The following is a 14,084-nucleotide window of genomic DNA, read 5'->3' as shown; positions in this document are numbered from 1 at the left end:
ACACACAAACACACACACAGGTACACACTCAGGGGTGCAAAGACAAATGATGCATGGACATATTCACACAGACTGTAGCAATCTCTGAGCATAGTGAGACATTTTAAACGATCGTATCTATATTAAGCATCAGACTTTACACATATATGTTTTTACTGCATGTAGTTTTCAGTTTTCATAAGCCATTTTATTTTTTGCTAATGTTTTTCGTGTTACTTTAACACATCTTTTAAGCAGCTATAAAGATGCCTATTTTTCAGTGCTTTTGTTTGATAGACTTCAGGTGTCTCTGCATCAGCTCAGCCCAATAAACATGTAGACAATGTCGGTGGCTTCATAACTGATGGCAGCTGTATGTGCTGTCAGCTTTATGTCAGTCAGCTCTATCAAAACAAGAAGCTCGGTCCACAATTACAGCTTGCTGTCACTGTTTGATGAGGCATTAAGACAACAGAACAAGTTGTCAGATTGAAGCTCACGCTGCTCAGATATTGTCTACATGAAGTGAAATACATGACGCCTGCTTTCGCATCCCCCATAAATCACCATACATACCACACATCTTGATATAAAAATAATAATAAAAGGGAACATTTTGTGTGACAAATTAATCAACAACAATGTTGCTCCATGTTAAATAGTAGCTGTTACTGTTGCTGTATACTACGTGGTCCAGTTATTCAAATGTTTTTAGGTGGTCTCATCACTAGATTGTTCAACAAAGACTGGAATAGCCTTAGACACTAAGGGCAAATGATTCTTGTTTGTAGCAGCTATTAAAACATAGAGGGTTATTCCCATTAGCTAAATGGGTGATTAATGTGCTAATGAATCATTAGGAGAGATCATTCCGGGTTAGAAAATGCCATCTCATGAAGTAATTGAGCTCAATTTAGCCAATGTCTGCAGGGCTGGCCTCGTTCTCCCTATGTCTGACCACTGTCTGTCTGACCTCCAGCTAGCAGCTGAAGTTGTCCAGTCATGGCAGCACCAGAGGGCCAATAAGAGCAAATGAAAACCCAGAAAGAGAGAGAGGGGAGGGAAATGAAGGAAAGAAGGGGAGTGAACATCTCCAAAATAATCCTATGCTCCCAAAACAAATTGGCACTCGTCTCCAGTCTAAGTGCTGCAAGGATGTACCACAGGGGAAAAGAATCAATTCCACCTGACCTTCCAACTTAATCACCACTCGCTCCACTGCTGCTCAGTTGAGACTTCCAGCACTGTGAGAAGATGCTGAGGGTGAGGCCTGCAGTGGGCCAGAAGCCACTGGAGAAAGCTACAGTAAGCATTTTTGATTCCTTTAAGATCAACGTCCAAGCCAATGACTTCATCAGACAGATGTTCAATCAGTTGTGTTAAAAACACAACTTTTAAGTAGCTAAACTAGAAAAAGGAGTGATGACTGGGAAAATATTTTAATAAAGTACTGCTTTAATGAAGTACATTTTGCATTACCCAAAGGGGTATTTATGTATTATGTATTAGTTGTCTTGTTTACCTTATAATGTAGTTTTTTAATCATAATTTTAGTTCAACTGTTATACTGAGAAGAGGTTTAACATTTAGGCTCTGGATTGCATGGGGAGAAATTACTAATGTAAAGTTGAAATGTGCTGAACTAGATATATTACGTCTGTACTGTCAACCCCATTGACAACGGTAAATGGTCAACATATATATATATATATATATATATATAAGCCTATTATTTTTAGCTTAACTGTAAAGAAATGTAAAACATAACATTAAGTGTCATAATTATACACTTATTATACTGTATGTGTGTATGTCATAAATACATTTTGATAAAAAATGTCTAAATAGAGCGAAGTGACATACTTGACAACATATTTTATGTTTTGAATATGTGAAAAGACTGGTTTAATTACATCTGCAAAGTGATATCATTCATTGATTAATTAGAGACAGTTAATACATTTACCCAATTTACTTTGAGAACTGTAAACTAAATGAAGCTTTTGCAATCATTTGTCTAATGTTTTTGTTCTTCTCTTCCCACTCTGATCCTATTTCATATCATTATATATAATTTACAGCCATTCAATCAATTCCATTTTCCCATGCTGTTAAAGCCTCTCCATATTCATAAATCCCATATGTCACTATATTTGACCACTTATTATTCTTCCTGTGCTTTAGTTCTGGGATGCTGCTCTTTGAATGTTGTGCAACCCCCCCACCTCGCCCCATCACCATGATCATCAGCTTGTTCTGTAAGATTCAACCTTAGGATCCTATGATCCACCTGTAGGGTCCAGACTCTAGCAGTTTTCCTGTCTTCATGGGTCTCCATTTTATGAAGATGCCAGACATTAGATAGTTTAATAGTCAAACCAATCTGTTTCCGTGTAAATTTTTATTTTCACTTTATCTCTGCTTAATGAAGCACTATTGTTTCTGATCAAGGCAGGTGACAACTTAAAATATTGTACTGCCATACATGCATATAGCAGGAAGTCATTTCCACTGTTACAGTTTGAAAAGTTTACGGAACACCTTTTTCTAGAGTCAGTTGGATTCCCAGCATTTATACAAATATACTTTTGTTTTTCAGTTATAAATCAGTTTAAGAGTGATTTATTTAAATGTACTCCACTGTTATTTAGAAATAATATAATAACCTCACCAAGAACAAGTTAGTAGTAATTTGCATCTGCAGAAGAATGTGGGACCAATTACTTCTATTTAAAATGTAAAACAATTACAAAATAATTAACATTTTTTTAATGAGAAACAACACTCTAAGGTGTTCAGCATAAAATAATTCATACAGGAAAAAGGTAATTCATTCAACTTCTGTTTCATAGATTATTCTAAAAGCAGAATAGGTGGTTCATTTCTCTGACTGCTTTTTGAAACGTGCAGTAAAATCCTGTTCATGGATTGAACATGATTCATTGTCAAAGACTGGGATCTCTCAGTGTGCTGTGGTGTTTACTCAAGTAGAAGGATTCATACAGTAGGTCTGTAGCAGCTGAGGTGGAGTATGACACAGAGGTCAAGGCAAGGTAAGAACTGGCTTTTGTGGGCAGCAAGGGATTAGAACAGTTGACTCGTTTGGCATCGCAACATCTCAGGAGAGCGGCAGCCCTGGAGGATGAAGGGGAGCTGGCACCTTAACTGGCTTTTTAAGTGGCATTTTCAGCTTATAATTAAAACAAAGAAATCCTCAGCATACCTTGGCTACGGTTCAGTGTTGAGTTTGTTCATTACAGAATATTTAGTTTTGACATATGGCATACTAATTCCATTATTAGGCATTAAAACATGTGATAAATAACTGTTTTGTTTCTCTATCATTTTGCATATTCATTTATTTTAATTTCTTTCTTTCTGTAGGCAGGTACCCACTTTATAGAGTTAATCCTACCTGTGCTGAAGCCTCTCCAGGTGCCCTTCATTGAAGGATAGGAGAAAATAGCTTCTCTCTTCCGCTTGCTGATAAGCACACCCAGGCACAGGCAGGTCTCCTGAGACCACACTGCTTTTCTCCACAACACACGATCGGTAGTCTGCCCTGAAGAAGGTCAATGAGAGAGAAATCTGCCTCTGCCTGCCCGGGGACTGGGATGTAGAGGAGACTCAATGACCTGACACCACAGACCACTGGGCTGTGCAAATCCAACAAGTTGAAGAAATAAATTATGAATGAGATAAGATGATGCAGACAACGAATTTATCTTTGTTTGGCTTCATACACTTGAGAACAGGTGGATAATGAAAGGAATGTGGACTTGTTGAGTCAAACATATGGCAAAAGAAATTCAAGTAATGTTACAGATTGCCTCAGGAGTTTGCAGGCACTATGGTTTCCCATTACATTTCACAGGTCAATATTTGCTAGATGTATTGGCTTCAGTAAATACTGCAGTCAACACACAGTGCTCATTCCAGCAGAGTCTGGGAATAGAGTTCTCAACCAGCTGTACAGTATGAAATTCATTGTGTCCCAGTAATGACACAACACAAAGCCTGGCAGGTGGTAATAAAGATTCTCTTTCTGCAGAGATACCTCACATACTCTCACTCTCCCTCACCCTTAATTTATTCCCTGAGGTGCTATGAGTGATCTTGACTTTTCTTTCCCTTATATTAAACATTGCACACTATTAGTTCTCAATAATCATTTGCTGCAGCCCAGGACACAATGATTTCCCATGACACATAAAACTGCAATAACGTCAACTCGGTTTCAGAAATAATATTGCCAACATTCTTTTTTATGTGTCTCCCTCGGCTGGAGAAAATACCTCCGCATGATTCGCCCACTCTCATATGGAGAAAAGAGATTGCACAAACCATTTGTAACTTTCAAAAGTTACAATAATCTAGTTCTGCACATTTCACCAGAAATCCATATCTGAGTTCTAAAAGCCGAAGAAACATTTCAGGAGTGAAAATCGGCTACACGTCGAGAGAGATAGATATTGAAATAGTCTCATCCATTGCTTATGAAGAAAGAAAGTACATGAATATACTATGCAGCATATTCAACAGTTTCCTGACCCTGAATAATAACTACAAACATACATTACCTGCTTTTATAAATGAAATTTTCTGAGCTACTGTACAGCATTGTGGTTTATCTATGTATAAAAGAGTTCAATAAAAATTACAGCAGATGATATTCCGTATGGTTAAATTGAGTTTGGCTTGATTTTTGTTTAATCGAAACATTTGCTCTAAATTGACAGGCAAATGGCTTTATTTTCTCCTGTTTGATGAAAATAATGAGGAACCTCTGTCAGGCTGGTGTGAAATCACAGGGCTGGTTCAACCTGTGTTCACACTCTGTGTCAAGTGTGTATTAGGGTGAGTTAAAGAGTAAAATTAAATTAGATGTCAAAAAAGGAAGAAATAGTTGGAAACTATTAAACAGGGCCAAGGTAGGCTGCTCTCTTCACATATCTCCAAGCAAACACTGTGGGCACACCATGAATATCTATGGTAATCAAATGAAAGTTCTTGTGAGGCCTCAGACAGGTCCAAGAGAGACTCTCTCAGTGAGTAGAAAGTCCAATTCCACAGAATGGCAAGTTTTAAATGAGCTGTTACTCTAGTGGCCCATCCAGCGATGGAAAGTAACTAAGTCCATCTACACAAGTACTGCACTTAAGTTCATGTACTTTACTTGACTATTTTCCATTTTCTGCTTACTTTCAAATGTTGTATTTTTCACTCCACTACAATTGTTTGACAGCTATAGTTAAAATTAAGATTCACATTGTTAAAGATTAAGCCAGTAGTCCTTAAAATTTACGGCTTGTCGTTCCTTACCAAAACCGGTGTTCAGTTGGGACCCCTTATCAAGTTTCAGATGTCTATAAATTCTCCACACTTCCAAAAAAGGCACATTTACACTCAAAATGTCTCATAGGGTTTCAAACAAAACAAAAAAATATCAAAGATTAGAGAAGAGTACAAAAAATGTCTACAAATGTGTGCAGCAGAACCCCAGGTTGGCAACCAATGAATACTGTGAAAAAATACAGTATTCTTGCATTTCACATTTGACAGGGATTCTGTAAATCGCCTGAAAGCACAGTGGCCTCTTGTATATTTAAGCTTTTGCACACTTATACTTCCCTCTCTGCTTCAGTAGATGGTGCACAAGAGCATTTCCAGTCTCTCGGTTGGCCAGGCAAAACAAATACTTGATGAACTTCCTGCAGGTCATCAGCATAGCTCTGCTGCTGAACAATCTCAGTCCTTTTGTAACTCAGTTTGTTTCATTTTCCAGCGGAATAAATTGGGGAACTCCAGGATGACTCTTCACTAAGTATTTTTCTTATTAAAGGACATTGCGGTCATGTTTGCCTAATTCAAAAATCTCTCCTAATCTTTATCAGCATCAAGGCAGATAATGGTCAAGTGTTACTGATGTTAAAGCTTAACTACCCTGCTAAAATGAGGTTTCAAATTGTACACCATTATCAGGGACTCAGATCCCATTACCTCCATGGAGATGTGTTGCACTGATGCATTTTGATGGTACTCCCACATAATAGAGAGAGTCAAGAAGCCCCAAACTGTTATCTACGCTTAAGGCAGGCAAACTGTATTACCTTTCCATTTCAAAGAAAATCTCACTACTGGATCAGGTTTCACAGTCAAGCAGGTCCAGTGACTTAACCAGAGCTGATCACAGAGGACGAGAAGCTTTACAAAGCTGCAGCTCATGTTGCCCATGTGTCAGCATCGTTCGGGAAAAAATAAAGGCATCCTCCACTCCGTCCAATTCCTGCAGTAACCTCAGTAGGATACTTCAGTGTGTGAGGAATGAAGGTGGAGGAGGAGGTGAAAGCAAAACATTCATTTGTGAGTCAGCCTAAAGCTTTGTCTGAGCTCTTTGGTAAAACCTTAGTCTGAAACTTCTTTTTCCTCATTCACTGTGTCTGTGACTTGTCTTCAGAAATATATCAGAGACTCGAGGTAACAGCAGAGCAGCAGATAATATGGTATGATGAAGTTTCAGTAGAAGAAATTCCCTGTACTTTCTCAGTATTTATGCACATCTACCCTGCCTGTGTTATTACATTAAACATATCATTAAAAATGTACTATGAAAGAACCTATAGTCAGATAATGTGCTTAAAAATGACACAGTCAATCTCCTTCCACTATAATCTCTGCACTGTCAATGTTTGTGCTTGTATGCAACTTTTCACTTGGTAGAAAGTGAACTTTTTATGTCTTGTGTCTTTTTATATGAGCGCTATAGCACAGACACTTGAGAACATACTGCAAATGTTCTGCGAGAACAGGAAACATGCTCCATCCTGTCAGCATTCCACCGTTCTGCAGAAACACCTCTGGAAAATTCCTACCTAAGGCAGAAAAGAGGGGGGTGGAGAGTTTAAAAGGAGAGTAAGACAGACTAAATGTATCCTTCAAATGTTTGACTAAGTGTAAAATAAATCTTACATTGTTGGATGATTCTTTACAGCCAACGTCAACTTTATTCTGAGAAAAACTAGTTTTGACTTGCTGCAGGTCACAATACGATGCAAACCCTCCCCGACTACGAAGGCGTCTCCACACAGCAGACATCCAAATGTCATGAATCTACAGCGCATCTTGGAGCTGACCAGATAAATTCCCATTAATTCTGGGCACCACAGCAATTGAATACAAAAGGCCATGGGATGAATATTTATCACAGGTTAGATAGCAGCGCTTTCAATCAAATCCCGAACCAGAACACTATTCTTATCCACATGTAAAGCAGGAAGTATTTATTCTGGCTCTGCCTACTTCAACAGGATAAATAGGCACTTGCAGAGCTATACATCTGCCATCCTTGTTGCCCTCTCCTCATCTTGAGAGCTTGGCCTATGAAGAGGAATCAGCATTAGATGTTGATACATAATTTAGTTTCCCAGATGCATTATCCAACCTTTGCTACCAAATAAATATGTAAAGCCGACGGCTGTGGCTCTTATTTTCAAAAGTCAGAAACTCATTCTGCTCCTCATGTTCTATTCAGATAAGCAGAGGCTAGAAAATAACCAATGCCAGATTACAGACTCTCAATTTAGAGCCAATGACTTCTAGAAATAGAATGATGTTGGAATCGTCTCTGAGCTAAATATTAACCTGTGTTTGTCATTCAGGACAGTGTTGATGCATAAAAAACTTTTTGAAGTTTGGGATGATTCAAAATGTACATTTCCTGTTGTGTTTGTTTTCAAAGTTGGACAATATCCACATAACACCCGCTTGAACAAAGGTTTGGCACTCAATTTTTAATTTCATCATCTGTTCAAAATATAAGCTTCTAAGACAGAAGTAAAACACATACAACAGCATGCACTCACACTGTCACACACATATCTCCTCTCTTACTACTTTTTTCCCCACCAACGGGAAGCAAACATTCCCAGCAAAATATTCTGAATGAAAACCTTCTGTCACGCCTTCACAAAAATTCACACCTCCCCCCATGGGAACCAGACGTTACACCTGTAATGGGAACAAACACATTATTATCACCTGATCATTTCTCATAGCTCAGATCTATAAATAAGACTTTCCCAGCCCTCGTGTCATACTGTGGTAGTGCAACAATGAGCAAGTGACAGAGTGTGAACAAGGCATATGATCACATGTTGGATCATGGCCCTGATGAGGATGAGAAAATCAAACCTGTGTTGGAAGAGAAAATGTCTGAAAGAGAATTTTAGAGAACAGATTTTTAAACCTGCATTAGGCCTTTTTCAAGCAGACATTTTGGCTTGTCATAGTACAAAACACACAGGTGCTACTAATAACATTAACAAAGGTTACGTTCTATTCAGGTGCCCCAGCAAACCATGAAAGTGTGACAGTTCCAGGGAACTGAAACTGAGGCAGCTAAAAAACCATCATTAATTTTATTTATTTACACCTCTGCTTTCCCTACTGTGAAAAAAAATTGATTTATTGTCCACTTGAGGGCAAGTTAAAATAAACACTGACATATAATCACCTTATGGCAAAAGATGATGTGGTGAAGAGGTTAGCAAACAAAAGGTTATTTAAACATCAGGCAGACACATAGCTTGTTATCATTCATTTGGTGTTGCTTTTGTGTCCTGTGTCCTTTATAAGTCTGACTACTTTACTCGAGCTATGTTTTGTCCTGAGGGTAATATCTGTCTCTTTAACTAACATTGTCTGTCTGCTGCATAATGGCTTTTTAGAGTTTTTCCACAGAACACAGGTGAAAACTGATGAGGGCCAGGGGCGGATCTAGAGGGATGGCATGGAGAGGTAGTGGCCACACCTAAAAACTGCCTGGCCACCCTAGCTGCTACCCTAGTTTGTTGTCAAATTTAACACATTCATTTAGATTAATTTAAAAAATGATGCTTTAAAAAACTTTAATGACTGAACTTAAATAAATGGTTAATGATCAGTTATGGACACATTTATACTGATGGGTTTAAGTTCAATAACAACACACATATTTGGAAAAATGTCTGACGATTTGGAAATAAAACATAAAATGTATTGATATCTAATGCCACCTTTAGATATTTATTTCCAATGCTTTACAAATGTGATTGTTGTTTGTAATGAAATCAGCATATACTTATGCCAACCCTTAAAGTCTCCATGCCTGCCACTGTCTGGCAAATCTATGAATATTTCGCTAGATCCACCCCTGATGAGGGCAGTAAAAATTAACCAAAACAGTAAAGTTACTCATCCAAAACAATTAGTTAAAAGAGGCTAAAACTGTCTAAAAGAAGATTCCCCATCATGCGTAGGGTGATTATAGTAGTTTGCTACTGGCATATACACATTAAAATGAATGACAATCCTAACTTGTTTTTCTGTGACATCACCACCATGTTGGCCCACAATGCCTTTGCAGAGGGAAAGAAACCCAGCCCTAACTTAGGGAAGCTCCTTATGAAGAGTATCTTCTCTTTCTTCGCTCAAAGATGACAGCACCTTCCCCCACACACCAGCTTTGCTTCTGCCTCAATAACAGCTCCACTCGTCAAAAAAGAAGAGAAATGTAAACATGGCAGCTCTGCATCCCAAGAAATATGAAACCAACATCAAGTGCCATAAACACAAGTTAATTCATAAAGCACATGCCAAGACAACCACATAATGCATGTCCACACGCGCACACTTGCAGCAATGGCAGAAAATTGGGCTGTCCCTTAGTCTACAACTGAACTTGATGTTCAATTGGACTTTTATGTTTATGCTTATGTTATAACACCGATTCAGTGATGTGTGGCATAATAACTTTGGCATAATCGACTTAAAAACTTTAAAAAAGTGTGTGATTTAGTAGCATCTAGCAGTGAAGTTGCAGATGGCAACTAACTGAATAACCACTCACCTTCCAAGAATGTAGGAGAAACTATGGTGGCCACAAAACTAAAAAAAAATCCCATGTTAGATTTGTTCATTCTGGGCTAGTGTAGAAACATGGCAGTTTACCAGGGTGGACTTCACAGAGTCATCAAAAATTATTTCTAAGGCAACAAAAACACAGTGATTCTTATTTTCATGTGATTATACACTAATGGAAACATATATTATGTTCAATTTCTGCCAATAGATCCTCCTAAATGTTACACACTGGTCTTCTAAAATAAATATTTGGTAACTATGAAAAATATATATAAATTGTTCTAAATTACTTAAAAAGAAAGTTCTACGTTTCAACACATTAAGACCTGTAAATGATAAATTACATATGAATGTGTAGAACTTATTGTTAGTGTGTAAAAACATCATAATGTCTCATCATTCTTCAGACAAAATGTTCTCAACAAAGAAATGATACCACTTTTCTGAGGTAGTTATGTAGTATAAAAGTCCACATCCACAAAGTATCCATGTCCTTTTCTGATGTGGGATTATCTCCTCTTAACTGGCTCACCACTAAAAATTTGTTGTCACCACTAATGTGCTCTTTCTGGCTCAGCTTGGATAATCCTGTAACTCTATATAGAACTGAAATGTGGACACTTTGAGAAAAACAGCTCCATAAGGGCTAGTTTCAGCTTCAACATCCTAAAAGCTGTCCAGATCCACCACCAATCCTTTAAGAGATTATGAGCCTCAGAGTGACTGCAGGGATGGGGTTTTTTGTAGGTTTATAGCTGCTGTTGACCTTTGCCAAAACATCTTTTTCAAGGTGTTAACATTTGAAGTAACTTTTACTGTAACTGACCATTCACTAAACTCTGACCCGGAAAAGCAATTGTCCAGTCATAGCAACCATAACAAGTCACAGCAGGCCTGAAAAGCTATGGATTTCTCCACATGCTGAGAATACATGCATCAGGATCTGGAAATATTCAAATAGTAAGTAGTAATAGTTTGGAGGATGGTGTCTTTTTTCAGCCTTTAGAAAACCAAAGACATCTACTCTAACTAAAGCTGCAATTGTCACAGTAGCATGTCTGGCTAACTACTGTATTACTACGTACCATTACTTCCAAAGGCAGACTGGAACATATTGTGTTGGAACAAAGATGTTATATCAAGTCTAACAGCTCTGCCCTGCACTTAAAGATCCAGTGTGTAATATTTAGGAGGCTCTATTGGCAGAAATATAATATAATATTCATAAGTTTTCATTTGTGAAAATAAGAATTATTGTGTTTTCGTTACCTTAAAATCTACAGACTTGCTGACAAGAAATAAGAAGCCATGGCTTTTTGTTTGCTTTTGACGACATTGTTTAAAGAATAACTGCAAATGTTGTATTGCAAATCTGCAAACGTTGTAATCTGCACATGTACCATGGATACAAAGCTCAACAGGTGATGCGACAGTAATTAAAGACACAACTGACCTTTAGCCTTAGTGAAGGGTCAATTGTTTTCAATTTAATTAGAATATTTACAGCATACAGCAGTCAGTTGCTAATGATGATCATTACAAATCAAGCATATTGTAATGCCGTACAGTACTGCAAGAATCGTTGTCATTTTGTCATTTTCACACCTATGCTTATATAATCAAACTAACTTTTGACACTTTCTCACATGGAATTTTCCTGCTGCCTAATGAGGAAGCTTTACATACTTCCAGGTGAAACTGTGTGCTTGAGAACAGTCTGGTACTATTTTCTGTCCCTGCTTCTGTTCTGTCAGGCCAGTTATGAAAAGAAAGTCTTGCTACTGAATTGTTGTTTTGTACGGCTTCACAATCACACCTCCTACACATTTCACAGAAATGGTGTGTGTTGATTCAATTAAGAAATTAATAGCTACCACTGCATCGACAGTACATCTATCACTTACCATTATTTCTCCTTTACACAATTGAGTGTAGAAGTCTAACTAGCATTCTTCACATCAAAACCTGGCAACACAATGAAAAGAGATAGTTTTCATCACAGCAATTAGTGAAAGCAAGCTTCCCTACTGGCTAGACTGTCTATACATTTTTACCTTTGACAGTTAGATTAAAAAAAAAACACTGATTTATATGGCGCCATATAACAGCTAGCAGATTGGGTAACATAGGACCTGGTTCTGTCCAAAGGTAAAAAACAAAACAAAAAACCCCAAAAAACATTTGCCTACCTGTACATCTAAACCTGGGATTAAATAAACAAGATCTAACATGTTAATTAGTAAGAACTGGTTGGCAGACTTTGTTTGTGGTGTTGGTGCTTTGTTGAAAAGGCCAGTTTACTATTATTACTATTTTGAGACACAGCTTGGATATTCCTGCAGAATTTGACCAAATAACCTTTACAAAGAGACAAACTGGTGCAGTCTGCACCCAGTCACACCTTGCTCCCTTTTTCTCCTGCTTGTTTTGTCTCCGGATTAACTTTTGACTGTAGAGGCTGAAGAATCTAAATTGGCTCTCAGTGACCCCTTTCAGTCCCCTTAGACAATGTATTGACTTTCTGTGTCAAGGAACCCAAACCCTGTGCTCTAAGGTTAGCAGAAAAAAAAAAAAAATCAATTAATCTGTGAATCTCTGTATTTGAAAACAAGGTTTCAGGAAATGCACCTTGAATAACCTTTGCTTTATTGTGTGAGTTGGGAATTCAGGTCTCAAATTACAGCTGAACTGAAGCTGCACATGAATGTTATATAAGTTATTTCCATATTAGTCAGAAAGCACACTCCAGTTCTTGATATAGAACATAATCATATGCACAACACACACATAGACATGCACGCTCACAAACACAGAGAAGCTTAAATCCTTGCTCTAATCACCATCAGACCCTTTGAAAGACGAAATGCAATTTGACCCTGGTGCTATTCTGTTGTGTGACCAAGTTAACTAATGGACTAGCTAATCAAAGGGTGTTGGTCATGTCTGTCTCACCTTTGTCAATAGATGAGTGTTGACCTCTCAACTACGCCTTCAGTCCCCTCCCACAACACAGACAGAGAAGGCCCATACACTCTCATTCAAAACAAACCAGGACTAATCAGCACCTCCAGCCAGCTGGAATGTCCCCAGTTTCTATAGAGGTAGAAGCTTAGTGAAAAACCAGACAGGTATTTTGAACAGAAAACAAGTCCAGACTCATTCACTGATGAGGCTGCAGTGCACCATTATAAAGAAAATGGGAGTGTTTTGGGAGCTTTTGTATTTGTAGTCTCAGCGAGAGAACACAGTCCTGGCAGAGAAAATTCTGCAAATGTGACTACTAATGCAGCCAAACATAATGAAACAATGCCTCTTATAACAACTCAATGTGTTTAATCCCCATAGCAACAGTAGCGATGTGTTTTCTTGACGGTTCATACTCAAGAAAATAAAATATCTAATATAGTTTCGTGCACTGCAGTGATGGTACTGACTAGCTATTCACGCTCCAGTGATATTCAGATAAGGCGCAATGTTGCAGCGAAACTGAGCGTTTTCAATGATTCCTGCTGTGATACCATCCCCCCACTGTTATTACTGCACGTTCCATTACACCATGTCAGTGAGAGAAGTACATAAACACCGGGTACTGTCTCACACTTGAATGGGAGAATTATCCAGCTCACTCATGGCCCAACACATTCATTTTGGGAAGCAACTTTTGACATGTTGCACACACTGCGTTTGAGTGCTATTTGAGTGTTTAGTTTTTACGATGAGTAGTCACATAGAAGTGGCCACTAGATGGCACTGGAGAGCTCTGACGCTACATTTGTGTTTAAGGGGGAAAAAACGTTTCTCATGAGTTGAATTCTATTTATTCAGTAGCAGGGAATGAAGAAATATTGACACCTTTAGTTAAAGTGGTTGTAATCAATAGTCCCTCTCAGCTCTACAAGGCTTTATAGCTTCCTTCAGCTCATTATTTTGGTTTTCCTGCCTTACTGTTTTGGTTTACTTTTACCACTTTCATAGTGTTTTCAAGGAAAAAGCTCTGAAAAGCTAAGGTAAACCTGTAGACCTTTAAGTACAAAGTATCAAGTATCAAAAGTGAGTGATGACTCATTAGGGAACAGAATGGCTCCCATCAGTGTTATATTATTGATTTATTATTACTGATGAAAGTAACTTGCAATAATAGTCGTCAAATAAATGCAGTTGAAATGCAGTTAAAAACTACAATATGTAGGCTACCTCTGAAATGT

This window comes from Morone saxatilis, unplaced genomic scaffold (genome assembly GCF_004916995.1).
Source record: "Morone saxatilis isolate NCDOM2014 unplaced genomic scaffold, NCSU_SB_2.0 Contig15, whole genome shotgun sequence".
NCBI classification, from domain to species: domain Eukaryota; kingdom Metazoa; phylum Chordata; class Actinopteri; family Moronidae; genus Morone; species Morone saxatilis.
The sequence above is the reverse complement of the archived record's forward strand: the minus strand, read 5'-3'. Positions refer to the sequence as shown.